Source organism: Triticum aestivum, chromosome 7A (assembly GCF_018294505.1).
Source record: "Triticum aestivum cultivar Chinese Spring chromosome 7A, IWGSC CS RefSeq v2.1, whole genome shotgun sequence".
Taxonomy (NCBI): Eukaryota; Viridiplantae; Streptophyta; class Magnoliopsida; order Poales; family Poaceae; genus Triticum; species Triticum aestivum.
Genome location: NC_057812.1, coordinates 707,550,772 through 707,565,745, shown reverse-complemented (window position 1 = coordinate 707,565,745; position 14,974 = coordinate 707,550,772).

The following is a 14,974-nucleotide window of genomic DNA, read 5'->3' as shown; positions in this document are numbered from 1 at the left end:
AAACCAGGACTAAAGGGCTCAGGTGAACCGGGACTAATGCCTTAGCCGCACGAACCGGGACCAATGCTCACATTAGTCCCGGTTCGTGAAAGAACCGGGACTAATGTGAATATTGCCCCGTGACCAAAGCCTTGTTTTCTACTAGTGGGTAGCTAGGAGCCGTGAAGTCAGGCTGTTGAAGGAGCTCGGTGGATAGCTCCGGCAGGTCGCTGGCCGTGAACTGCTTGTTCTCTATCGCTCATACCCTTGCATTCAGCTTCTGCAGTTCGGTCTGCTCCACTTTCCTCCTCTCTCAGGTTTTGTAACCGCCTGCGCCGGGAAACCCAACCTTGCATGCAATGGATCCGGTCGTGCCTCGTGTTCGTCCAGGGTGCTCAGGATTCCCGAGGGCCTGTGTGAGCTCGTCGTTCTCTCTGTCGGAAACGAACGTCCCTTGCTGCACTGCGGCGATATACTTCTGAAGCTTCTTGACCGGTATTTCAAGTTGCGCGTCCGTGCAAACACACTTCCCTGTTTCAGGATCCAAGGTTCCCCCAACCCCGAAGAACCAAGTCCTTGAACGGTCTAGCCAGTTCAATATCTCTGGTTCGACCCCTTTATCAAGCAGGTCATTCTCAGCCTTGTCCCACAACGGCCGGGCTTTGAGTTAGCCACCTGACCCTGTGCGATGGTGATGCTCCTTCTTTGTAGCATTTATCTTGTTTGTCGCCGACATCTTCTTATTCTTATCCAATGTCTAGTGGGCCACAAATGCGGGCCAGTGATCCCTTATCTTCTCAAATCGGCCGGTGAATTCTGGAGTCTTTCCTTTGTCAACAAACGTTGATTTCAAATCATTCTCCCACATCCTGAATAGATCTGCCATCTTCTTAAGAGCATGAGCCTTGACCAATGGCTCTATAACTGGCTTATCTGGATCCTCCTCTGGCGGTAGGGTGAAATTTTCCTTCAGCACGGTCCAAAAATCATCTTTCTGTCTATCATTGACAAAAGACACTTGAGGGTCTTCGCTCTTAGGCTTATTCCATTGGTGGATGCAGATCGGGATCATGTCCCTAACAAGAACCCAGCACTAAGCAGAAAATGCTTCCTTGGTCTGGCTGGGTTCAATCGGTTGGCCATCGCCCTTGATTATTGTGATCGTGAACCTTTCATCGTGGCGCAACCTTTTCTTTGGGCCTCGTCTCGTTACTGAAGTTTGGCTCGATCCGGAGGGCTAGAAAAGAAGAAAGAAGAGAGTTAATATGTGTACATACAAAAACAATTAATGCATCAATTAGCTAGCCAGCATAGGCTTAATTAATATATATATATACCTTGCTGGACTTTGCAACAACTCCTTCCTCTGTTCGCTCACCGGAGTCATCATCCCGGTCTCCTTCTTCAACCGGCATTTGGTGACCGGGGCCAGCATGATCATGTCCTTCCACCTCCATTGTTTGATCACCGGAGCCTGCTTCACCCTCTCCTTCCAAACCATCGGTGTCATTGAGATATGACAAGACATCACCTCCGACATGGATTACGTCCCCTAGCAACTGTTCTGCTTCCAAGTCTCGGTGCTCCATAGTTTCTTCAAATATTATAACATGGCAATTAATATACAAACATGACAGATGGATATATTAGTGGCAGACGTGTAGACCTAGCTAGCTCTATCCTTCTACGGTTTGGGGTGGCATCGACAATGCTTCTAGGGTTTGGGGTGGCCTCGGCAACGCTTCTAGGGTTTGGGTGGCCTCGACAACGCTTCTAGGGTTTGGACCGAACCGCCTCTCTCATGAATCTCCGACATCCGGACCGACAAGGGATTCAACAAAATGACGCCATTCTGGATGTGCAGAAAATGGTCCCTATTTTTCCTGATCGCATCTACCCTTCTATATGTCACGTTGTCTAGTGTCAAAGGATTCAAGAAAACCATGGCTTCATCATTAGCCGGAAGTAACAGGCGCATGATGGTATGAAGCTCTCCAAAATTATTTTGGAACGGAGTCCTGATAGGATAATTCGCTTCTTGGTACGAAGTTCGGCAAGAGCCTTTCGAATATCGCTATTTTGATGGCCTTTGCTAAACTTCGTACCAAAAGGCGAATTATCCTATCAGTACTCCATTCCAAAACCACTTTGGAGAGCTTCATACCATCATGCGCCTGTTACCTCCGGCCAATTATGAAACCATGGATTTCTTCAATACTTTGACACAAGAGAACGTGCAAATATAGAATGGTAGATGAGATCAGGAAAAATATGGATCAACTTAATTATGCACATCCATAATGGGGACATTCTTGATAAATCTCTTATAAATCTCGAGAGAGTTTGTCGGGTAGGGGCGGGATGGGGTAGGAGACCGACATCTTTTTTTCTAGGGTTTGGGTGTCCTCGAGAGTTGGTCGAGCGAGAGGGGTTGGGGGTGGTCCCGTGGTCTAAAATCGATCTATGCACGATAGGAACATTTTACCTTAGTAACTTAGAAAAAAATGTTATCGGGGAGGGGGTATATCGACCCTCCCCCTCATTTCGAAGTTAACGGGGAGGGGGTATATCGACAACGACGACATACATACATGGGAAAAATGTTAGGGTGTATATCGACCCCCCCCCCTCATGTCGAAGTTATCGGGGAGGGGGTATATCGACCACCTAATAAAATGCACTAACATAAATCAACGACACCCACGTTCCCGATAAAAAATAAGAAGAGGAAGAAGAAGAAAAAAAGAGGAGAAGAAGGAATAGAGGAGAAGAAGAAAAAACAGAAGAAGAAAAAAAAGGAGAAGAAGGAGAAGAAGAGGACAGGAAGAAGAGGAGAAAAAATATTTTTCTCTCCTCTTCTTCCTCTCCTATTCTTCTCCTCCTTCTTCCTCTTCTTATTTTCCTTTTTCCTCTCCTTCCTTTTCTTCTTCTTCCTTCTTCCTTCTTCCTTCTTCCTCTTTTCTTATTTTTCCTTATTTTCCTTTTACCTCTCCACTAACCTAAAATCTACTAACCTAAAATGCACTAACCTAAAATCGATATCTACTAACAAACTAAATAGAAAAATTAATACATATATGAAAAAAAATGCTATGAACATTATATCCATACATACATAGCCTCATCCATTCATCATGCATATAGCTACCACATACATATATACATGGAAAAAATTACATATATGAACAAAAACAATAATACACATATGAACAAAAACATACATATATAGCACATATATACATTATATATATATATATGAACAAAAAATTAATCTAATAAAAATGAAAAAAATAGAGACGGGGCGACGGCGGCTCACAGTGGGGGCGGCCGGCAAGGGCGATGGCAGGGGCGGCAAGGGCGTCGATGACGGCGACGGTGGGGGCGGGCCGGGCAGGGGTGGGGGCGGGCCGGGCAGGGGCATGGCCGGGTGCGCTCGGCGGCGGCAGATAGCGTCGACGTGGGCGAGGGCGACGGCGGGGGCGGCGCGCGAGGGAGCCGGCGACGGCGTCGGTTGGCAAGGGCAACGGCGGGGGCAGCGCGTGACGGACCAGGCGGACGATGGTGGAGGAGGGCCGGGGCGCGGCCGGGCACGCTCTGGGGCAGCAGACGGTGACGGCGTGGGCGGCGGACGGCGACACCGTGGGCGGCGGTGTCGGTGTGGGCTCCATGTGGGGCAGGGGCACGGGTGATGATGACGGCGTCGGGGCAACCTGGCGACGTCGAGGAGATCGACGTCGTCGAGGGCAACTGCAAGATGAAGATGAAAAATTTCACAAGGGTTGGTTATATACCCAACCCTTTGGTCCCGGTTCGTGGCACCAACTAGGACCAATGCCCCTCTTTGGTCCCGGTTGGTGCCACCAACCGGACCAAATGTCTCTTTTCAGCAACCAATGGCGGGAAGCAGAGGCCTTTGGTCCCGGTTGGTGGGACGAACCAGGACCAAAGGTGGGTATTGGTCCTGCTTGGTGCCACCAACCGAGACCAAAGGTATGCATTGGTCCCGGTTCGTGGCACCAACCGGGACCAATGTCCTGCGCTTGCGAAAGCCGCGGTGCGGTGGGATGTTTAGTCCCACCTCGCTAGCTGAGGAGCGACCGCACCTGTTTATAAGCGCTACCCCGCCATCTTCCTCGAACTCCTTTGAACAGCTGGCTTATGGGCCTAATATCACGCTACTATTCCTGTGGCCCTGGTGGGCCTTCTGCAGGCCTGAATCCTGGCCCGAGTTTCTAGTCGTATTCACGCCGTGGTGGCCCAGTAGGTGGCATTTTTTCTATTTTTTTTTGTTTTCTTTTTTGCTTTTTTTTCAGCTTTCCAGTGATTCTTTTTGTTGTTAGGTCACAAAAATTATATACTTTCTGTTAGGGAAATTAATTTTCAAATTTCAAAAGTTTAAATTTGAATTCTTTTAAATTTGTGTGAATCACTACTTTATGAATAACTTTACTATTAAAATAGATTTTTGAGTGATTGTTTTTCCTGTTATTTAATATTATTGTGTTTTATCATTATATTCAATTTGTTAATTTTTAGGTTAATTTAAATGTATGTTTTAATCAAGAACAAATTTTGTTATTTTTGTTTTCTATTAAAGTTTCTAACAATAAAGAAGTTCTTTATGAAATTTCTTTTTGCTTTTAATGTTTTGAACATAAAATAGTTGCATAAATTTTATATAATTTTAGTTTCAATAATACTAGAGGTTTATAAAATCTTTTTAGTTGTTTCCTTTTTCTAATAGAGTTTCATTAAAGTTTTCTAGTTCATTCTTTTTTCTATTAGAGTTTCATTAACGTTTTCTAGTTCATTCTTTTAGTTTATTATTTTTGCTATTAGAGTTTCATAAAAGGTTTCTAGTACATTCTTTTTTATATTAGTTCATTCTTTGAGCTAAATGACCCTGATATTGAAAAGCACTTCAAATGAACTCTAAAGAGGTTGAAAATTGGCATTGTATCATCACACTAGTGCCGGTTTCAACGGCTAGCCAGGCCGCTCTCATTAGTATCGGTTCGTGGCAAACCTTTAGCACCGGTTCGTGCCACGGATCGGTACTTAAGAGAGTGGTGGCAGGATGTTGTCAGTCTATGGCCCCTCCAACACCTTTAGTACCGGTTCGTGTCACGAACCGGTACTAAAGGTCATCCTACATAAACCCTTTGTCCACCCGAGCTTGCTCTATTCTTCCCCTTTCCCCTCTCATCTTTGTTCTTCCCCTCTTCCTCTTCAGCTCATCACACATTTTGCCCAAAATTTGTCAAGATTTGAAGGCCCCAATCCATTCAAATGATCACAAAGGTTAGCAACTCTGTCCTTTCATCTCTCATTGCTAGATTAGCTCTTGCAATGCTTTATATAGTGATTAATTTGTGAGTTTAGTAATTTGGGAGGAATTATATGTGCTAGTATTTGATTTATATGCAGTTTGAGGTCAAAAATAACACTTAGTTTGCATATGTAGGTGTGGTTTACTTAGTGCCTTCTAAATCTTTGTTGTAACCACCGTCAATCGCCCGCACCGTCCCGTTGCCGGCACCATCTTGTGGTGAGCCTCTTGTTCATGATTGTTTTATATAAAAAATTGATGTTTGTGTGATTTGGATATATAGTTAATCGTATAATTTCTTACCCGTACGTTGTTTGTTATACATAGTGCCATGGTTTTGATATCTGTCCCCGTCGGCCCTCGTCCTTGTTATGATTCGGATGTGGTATATTCTCTTTTAAAACTATTTGTTGAATTTCGTGCTTATGACAAATTATGCCCATCAAGTTGACATAGATATTTGTAGGAGGTATGTGAACCGGAAATTCCAACCGACCCAATTGTCGAGAGGTTAAATTTAGTTGAAAGAGAAAACTAGGATTTGAATGAAAAATTGAAATGAATTGAGGGGGAGAAGATGGAGTTGGAGTTGCATGTTGCCGATGTCATCGATGATCACAAGATCAAAATGGAGAAAATGCGCTTGAAGATTAGAAAATATGTCATTCATAGTGAGGCTTCGTATCATTATGCTGTTGGATCAATTGTTACCTTAGTTGCGATCTTGATCACATTTGTTGTTGCATTTAAATGCTTTAGCTAGAGAGTTATTTGTTTGTCGCATTTAAGTGTTGTATGAACTTTATGTGTGAACTTTATGTATGAACTTGTATTAATTTGGTCTTTTCGGTGTTGTGTAATGAAGATGAGCCGACAATGGATGTACGATGACCGATGCTCTCCCGAGTTCATTAATGGCGTGCAAACATTTCTGCTTGTGGCTGAGGCAAACAAGCGGGCGGATGGTTTTATGCCTTGTCCATGTGCTGGTTGTAAGAATGATCACAATTACTCTAAGTCACGAACCATTGGCGTCCACCTTTTTGAGTCTGGTTTCATGCCCCACTATAATGTTTGGACCAAGCATGGAGAAAGAGGGGTTATGATGGAAGACAATGAAGAAGAAGAGGACGAGACAGCTATCCTGGCCATGGGTTCCCTCAATACGATGATACAACAATGGGGGAAGAAACTGAGCCGACAATGCGGGAAGAAGCTGAAGAAGAAGCATCGGATGAGCCCACTGATGATCTAGGTCGGGCCATTACCGATGCAAAGAGAAACTGCGCAAGTGAAAGGAGAAGAAGAAGTTGCGGCGCATGTTAGAGGATCACAAGAAATTGTTGTACCCGAATTGAGAAGATGACAAGAAAAAGTTGGGCACCACACTGGAATTGCTGCAATGGAAGGCAGAGAATGGTGCATCTGACAAGGGGTTTGGAAAGTTGCTGGTAATGATAAACAATATGCTTCCAAAGGACAACGAATTGCCCGAGAGTACGTATGAAGCAAAGAAGGTTGTCTGCCCTCTAGAGTTAGAGGTGCAGAAGATACATGCATGCCCTAATGACTACATCCTCTACCGCGGTGATCAGTACGAGGATTTGAACGCTTGCCCGGTATGCGGTGCATTGCGCTATAAGATCTGCAATGATGACCCTGGTGATGTCGAGGCCGAGCGCCCCAGGAAGAAGATTCCTGCCAAGGTGATGTGGTATGCTCCTATAATACCATGGTTGAAACGTTGGTTCCAAAACAAAGAGCATGCCAAGGCGATGCGATGGCACAAAGAAGACCGTAAGAAAGACAGAAAGTTGAGAGTACCCGCTGACGGGTCGCAATGGAGAAAAATCGAGAGAAGGTACAGGAAGGAGTTTGCAGGTGACGCAAGGAACATATGGTTTGGTCTAAGCGCAGATGGCATTAATCCTTTTGGGAGCAGAGCAGCAACCATAGCACCTGGCCTGTGACTCTATGTTTGTATAACCTTCCTCCTTGGTTGTGCATGAAGCGAAAGTTCATTATCATGCCAGTGCTCATCCAAGGCCCTAAGCAACCCGACAACGACATTGATGTGTACCTAAAGCTATTACTTGAAGAACTCTTACAGCTGTGGAATGGAACAGGTGTACGTGCATGGGATGAGCATATGGGGAAGAATTTGACCTAAAGGCGTTGTTGTTCGTGACCATCAATGATTGGTATGCTCTCAGTAACCTTTCAGGACAGAAAAACAAGGGATACCGCACATGCACGCACTGTTTGGACAATACTGGTAGTATATATTTGGATAATTGTAGGAAGAATGTGTACCTGGGACATCGTCGATTTCTTCCGAGCAGGCATCCCGTAAGAAAGAAAGGCAAGCATTTCAAAGGTGAGGCGGATCACTGGACGAAGCCTCGCCATAGTACTGGTGCTGATGTACATGATATGGTCAAGTATTTGAAGGTAGTCTTTCACTAGTAGAAAAAGAGTCTAATGTGAGACACATTAGTGTGGGTTTGAAGTTGGCCCAGCACTAAAGGCACCATATGCATTAGTACCGGTTCGTGTTGAGCCTTTAGTACCGGTTCGTGCCACGAACCGGTACTAAAGGGGTAGTGGCAGGCTGGCGTCAGGCCGGGTCCCCACGAGCCCCTTTAGTACCTGTTTGTGACACAAACCGGTACTAAAGATCTAACCTATAGTACCGGTTCGTGCCACGGACCCACACTAAAGGGGACAAGCCTTTAGTGTAGGTTTGTGCCATGAACCCACACTAAAGGGGGCAATTTTCAAACTCTACCCCCCCCCCCCCCCGCATGTATCGCCATTTCAGTTTTGAAAAAATCAAAAGAAAATGATAAAAACATCAAAAAAATAAAATCCTTCGAGAGGTAGTTATATTACTACATCTACTAGTTATGAAAATTTGAAAACTTAAATTTGGACATGTTTTGCAAAAAGTGTAGGGAAAATGTAAAACATCTATAACTTTTGCATACGATGTCGGAAAAACGTATAATATATAAAAAATCAGCACGAAAATCCGCATCTGATGGAGACGGCCTATGGCCTGTTTGCAGTTTTTTAGAATCCTCAAATTCCAAAAGGAATTAAAGATATGGTCAAATTTCAGTTTTAAAAAAAATTGGTTAAATCTGGTCAAACTACTTATTCAAGAAGTATTAATGTTACTACATAATTATTCAAGAATATTAGTGTTACTAAATAATTATTTCAATTTTTTGAATTTTGGTCAAATCTGGTCAAACTATGGTCAAACTGTGGTCAAACTATGGTCAAACTTATTCAAGAAATATTAGTGTTACTAAATAATTACTGTTTTTTAGAATAATAGTTTCAAACTCAAACGGTGAAACGTGTGACCTAATGCTCAAGCTAAATTGCTGAGGGTTAATAGGATTGACAGCTTACATTTGTCAGGAAAACAACAAGTGCGGACTTGGAATGTAGGGGGAATAGAACTCCGAAGTTAAGCATGCTCACACTGGGGGAGTGAGAGGATGGGTGACCGGCTGGGAAGTTAGGCGATTTGGAATGAGTGATCCACACTTGAGGAGTTAAGAGAGGTGATTAGAGACTAAATCAACAAATAATTCAGAAAAAATAAAAATCAAAAAAATTCCAAAATTTTCATAAAAAAACCTTTAGTACCGGTTGGTAACACCAACCGGTACTAAAGGTCCCCAATACCAGGGCACGAGCTCAAGCCACGTGGTGGCACTTTAGCGCCGGTTCGTGCCGAACTGGTACTAAAGGGGGGGGCTTTAGTGCCCACCCTTTAGTGCCGGTTATGGAACCGGCAATAAAGGCCCTTACGAACCGGTTTTAAAGCTCCGTTTTCTACTAGTGTTTGGAAAGGGTCCTGGCATACAACCTGTTCCGAATGACGCTGACGTACGCGCACCCATGTGGAAGAAGAAATGTATATTTTTGGACCTGCCCTATTGGAAAGACCTAGAGGTCCGCTCCATAATTGACATGATGCACATGACGAAGAATCTTTGCGTGACCCTGCTTGGCTTCTTGGGCATGTATGGGAAGACAAAAGATACACCTGAGGCACGGGAGGACTAGCAACATATGCACGAAAAGACGGCATACATCAGGGTCATGCCAGCTACGCTCTTACCAAAGAAGAGAAGGAAATCTTCTTTGAATGCCTGCTGACTGCCACGTACCATCTGGCTACTCGTCAAATATAAAGGGAATAATAAATATGGAAGAGAAAAAGTTCCAGAACCTAAAGTCTCCTGACTGCCACGTGATTATGACGCAACTGCTTCCGGTTGCATTGAGGGGGCTTCTACCGGAAAACGTTCGATTAGCCATTGTGAAGCTATGTGCATTCCTCAATGCAATCTCTCAGAAGGTAATCGATCTATAAAACATACCAAGGTTAGAGAATGATTTGTTGCAATGTCTTGTCAGTTTCGAGTTGGTGTTCCCACCATCCTTCTTCAACATCATGATGCATGTCCTAGTTCACCTATGTGAAGAGATTAACCTTTTGGGTCATGTATTTCTACACAATATGTTCCCCTTCGAGAGGTTCATGGGAGTCTTAAAGAAATATGTTCATAACCGTGCTAGGCCAGAAGGAAGCATCTCCAAGGGCCATGAAAATGAGGAGGTCATTGAGTTTTGTATTGACTTTATTCTTGACCTTAAGCCGATTGGTGTTCCTGAATCGCGGCATAAGGGCAGACTGGATGAAAAAGGCACGCTAGGAGGGGATCAAATAATATGTTTGGACGAACATTCTCTCACTGAAGCACACTACACGGTGAAGGAAATATGCCCTAGAGGCAATAATAAAGTTATTATTTATTTCCTTATATCATGATAAATGTTTATTATTCATGCTAGAATTGTATTAACCGGAAACATAATACATGTGTGAATGCATAGACAAACAGAGTGTCACTAGTATGCCTCTACTTGACTAGCTCGTTAATCAAAGATGGTTATGTTTCCTGACCATGAACAATGAGTTGTTATTTGATTAACGAGGTCACATCATTAGTTGAATGATCTGATTGACATGACCCATTCCATTAGCTTAGCACCTGATCGTTTAGTATGTTGCTATTGCTTTCTTCATGACTTATACATGTTCCTATGACTATGAGATTATGCAACTCCCGTTTGCCGGAGGAACACTTTGGGTGCTACCAAACGTCACAACGTAACTGGGTGATTATAAAGGAGCATTACAGGTGTCTCCAAAGGTAGATGTTGGGTTGGCGTATTTCGAGATTAGGATTTGTCACTCCGATTATCGGAGAGGTATCTCTGGGCCCTCTCGGTAATGCACATCACATAAGCCTTGCAAGCACTGCAACTAATATGTTAGTTGTGAGATGATGTATTACGGTACGAGTAAAGAGACTTGCCGGTAACGAGATTGAACTAGGTATTGGATACCGACGATCGAATCTCGGGCAAGTAACATACCGATGACAAAGGGAACAACGTATGTCGTTATGCGGTCTGACCGATAAAGATCTTCGTAGAATATGTAGGAGCCAATATGGGCATCCAGGTCCCGCTATTGGTTATTGACCGGAAACGTGTCTTGGTCATGTCTACATTGTTCTCGAACCCGTAGGGTCCGCACGCTTAAGGTTTCGATGACAGTTATATTATGAGTTTATGAGTTTTGATATACCGAAGGAGTTCGGAGTCCCGGATGAGATCGGGGACATGACGAGGAGTCTCGAAATGGTCGAGACGTAAAGATCGATATATTGGACGACTATATTCGGAGTTCGGAAAGGTTCCGAGTGATTCGGGTATTTTCCGGAGTACCGGGGGGTTACGGGAATACGGGGAAGAGTATTGGGCCTTGATGGGCTTTAGTGGGAAGAGGAGAAAAAGGCTGCGCCCCCCCTCCCCTCTAGTCCGAATTGGACTAGGGAAAAGGGGGCCGGCCACCTCTCCTTCTCCTCCTATTCCTTCTCCCTTCCTCCCCTCTTGGTGGACTCCTACTAGGACTTGGAGTCCTAGTAGGACTCCCTATCCTGGCCGCACCTTTGCCTTGGCCGGCCTCCTCCTCCTCCATCCTTTATATACAGGGGCAGGGGCACCTCTAAACACACAAGTTGACACAAGTTGATCCACGTGATCGATTCCTTAGCCGTGTGCGGTGCCCCCTGCCACCATATTCCTCGATAATACTGTAGCGGAGTTTAGGCGAAGCCCTGCTGCTGTAGTTCATCAAGATCGTCACCACACCGTCGTGCTGACGGAACTCTTCCCCGACACTTTGCTGGATCGGAGTCCGGGGATCGTCATCGAGCTGAACGTGTGCTCGAACTCGGAGGTGCCATAGTTTCGGTGCTTGATCGGTTGGATCGTGAAGACGTACGACTACTTCCTCTACGTCGTGTCATCGCTTCCGCAGTCGGTCTGCGTTGGGTACGTAGACAACACTCTCCTCTCGTTGCTATGCATCACATGATCCTGTGTGCGCGTAGGAAAATTTTTGAAATTACTACGTTCCCCAACAGTGGCATCCGAGCCTGGTTATTGATGTTGATGTTATATGCACGAGTAGAACACAAGTAAGTTGTGGACGATACAAGTCATACTGCCTACCAGCATGTCATACTTTGGTTCGGCGGTATTGTTGGACGAGACGACCCGGACCAACCTTACGCGTACGCTTACGCGAGACCGGTTCCCTCGACGTGCTTTGCACAGAGATGGCTTGCGGGCGACTGCCTCTCCAACTTTAGTTGAACCAAGTATGGCTACGCCCGGTCCTTGCGAAGGTTAAAATGGAGTCTATTTGACAAACTATCATTGTGGTTTTGATGCGTAGGTGAGATTGGTTCTTACTTAAGCCCGTAGCAGCCACGTAAAACATGCAACAACAAAGTAGAGGACGTCTAACTTGTTTTTGCAGGGCGTGTTGTGATGTGATATGGTCAAGGCATGATGCTGAATTTTATTGTATGAGATGATCATGTTTTGTAACCAAGTTATCGGCAACTGGCAGGAGCCATATGGTTGTCGCTTTATTGTATGCAATGCAATCGCGGTGTAATGCTTTACTTTATTACTAAACGTTGGTGATAGTCGTGGAAGCATAAGATTGGCGAGACGACAACGATGCTACGATGGAGATCAAGGTGTCGCGCCGGTGACGATGGTGATCATGACGGTGCTTCGGAGATGGAGATCACAAGCACAAGATGATGATGACCATATCATATCACTTATATTGATTGCATGTGATGTTTATCTTTTATGCATCTTATCTTGCTTTGATTGACGGTAGCATTATAAGATGATCTCTCACTAAATTATCAAGAAGTGTTCTCCCTGAGTATGCACCGTTGCGAAAGTTCTTCGTGCTGAGACACCACGTGATGATCGGGTGTGATAGGCTCTACGTTCAAATACAACGGGTGCAAGCCAGTTTTGCACACGCAGAATACTCAGGTTAAACTTGACGAGCCTAGCATATGCAGATATGGCCTCGGAACACGGAGACCGAAAGGTCGAGCGTGAATCATATAGTAGATATGATCAACATAACGATGTTCACCATTGAAAACTACTCCATCTCACGTGATGATCGGTTATGGTTTAGTTGATTTGGATCACGTGATCACTTAGAGGATTAGAGGGATGTCTATCTAAGTGGGAGTTCTTAAATAATATGATTAATTGAACTTAAATTTATCGTGAACTTAGTCCTGGTAGTATTTTGCAAATTATAGATCAATAGCTCGCGTTGTTGCTTCCCTATGTTTATTTTGATATGTTCCTAGAGAAAATTGTGTTGAAAGATGTTAGTAGCAATGATGCGGATTAGATCCGTGATCTGAGGTTAAATCCTCATTGCTGCACAGAAGAATTATGTCCTTAATGCACCGCTAGGTGACAGACCTATTGCAGGAGCAGATGCAGAAGTTATGAACGTCTGGCTAGCTCAATATGATGACTACTTGATAGTTTAGTGCACCATGCTTAACGGCTTAGAATCGGGACTTCAAAGACATTTTGAACGTCATGGACCATATGAGATGTTCCAGGAATTGAAGTTAATATTTCAAGCAAATACCCGAGTTGAGAGATATGAAGTCTCCAACAAGTTCTATAGCTAAAAGATGGAGGAGAATCGCTCAACTAGTGAGCATGTGCTCAGATTGTCTGGGTACTTCAATCGCTTGAATCAAGTGGGAGTTAATCTTCCAGATAAGATAGTGATTGACAGAATTCTCTAGTCACCATCACCAAGTTAGTAGAACTTCGTGATGAACTATAGTATGCAAGGGATGATGAAAATAATTCCCGAGCTCTTCGTGATGTTGAAATCAACAAAGGTAGAAATCAAGAAAGAGCATCAAGTGTTGATGGTTGACAAGATCACTAGTTTCAAGAAAAGGGCAAAGGGAAAGAAAGGGGAACTTCAAGTAGATTGACAAGCAAGTTGTCACTCCCACGAAGAAGCCCAAGTCTGATCCTAAGCCTGAGACTAAGTGTTTCTACAGCAAAGGGACTGGTCACTGGAAGCGGATCTACCCCAAGTGATTGGCGGATAAGAAGGATGGCAAAGTGAACATAAGTATATTTGATATACATGTTATTGATGTGTACTTTACTAGTGTTTATCGCAAACCCTCAGTATTTGATACTAGTTCAGTTGCTAAGATTAGTAACTCGAAACGGGAGTTGCAGAATAAACAGAGACTAGTTAAGGGTGAAGTGACGATGTGTGTTGGAAGTGGTTCCAAGATTGATATGATCATCATCACACACTCCCTATACTTTCGGGATTAGTGTTGAACCTAAATAAGTGTTATTTGGTGTTTGCGTTGAGCATGAATATGATTTGATCATGTTTATTGTAATACGATTATTCATTTAAGTAAGAGAATAAATTGTTGTTCTGTTTACATGAATAAAACCTTATATGGTTACACACCCAATGAAAATGGTTCATTGGATCTCGATCGTTGTGATACACATATTCATAATATTGATGCCAAAAGATGCAAAGTTAATAATGATAGTGCAACTTATTTGTGGCACTGCCGTTTGGGTCATATCGGTGTAAAGCGCATGAAGAAACTCCATAAAGATGGATTTTCGGAATCACTTGGTTATGAATCATTTGATGCTTGCGAACCGTGCCTTTTGGGCAAGATGACTAAAACTCCGTTCTTCGGAACAATGGAACGAGTTACTGACTTGTTGGAAATAATACATACCGATGTATGCGATCCAATGAGTGCTGTTGCTCGTGGCAAGCATCGTTGTTTTCTGACCTTCACAAGATGATTTGAGCAGATATGGGTATATCTACTTGATAAAACATAAGTCTGAAATAGTTGAAAGGTTCAAAGAATTTCAGAGTGAAGTGGAAAAATCATCGTAACAAGAAAATAAAGTTTCTGCGATCTGATCGCGGAGACAAATATTTGAGTTACGAGTTTGGTCTTCAATTAAAACAATGTGGAATAGTTTCACAGCTTACGCCACCTGGAACACCACATCGTTATGGTGTGTCCGAACGTCGTGACCGCACTTTATTTGATATGGTGCGATCTATGATATCTCTTTACCACTATCGTTTTGGGGTTATGCATTAGAGACAGCTGCATTCACGTTTTAAAATAGGGCACCATCTAAATCCGTTGAGACGAC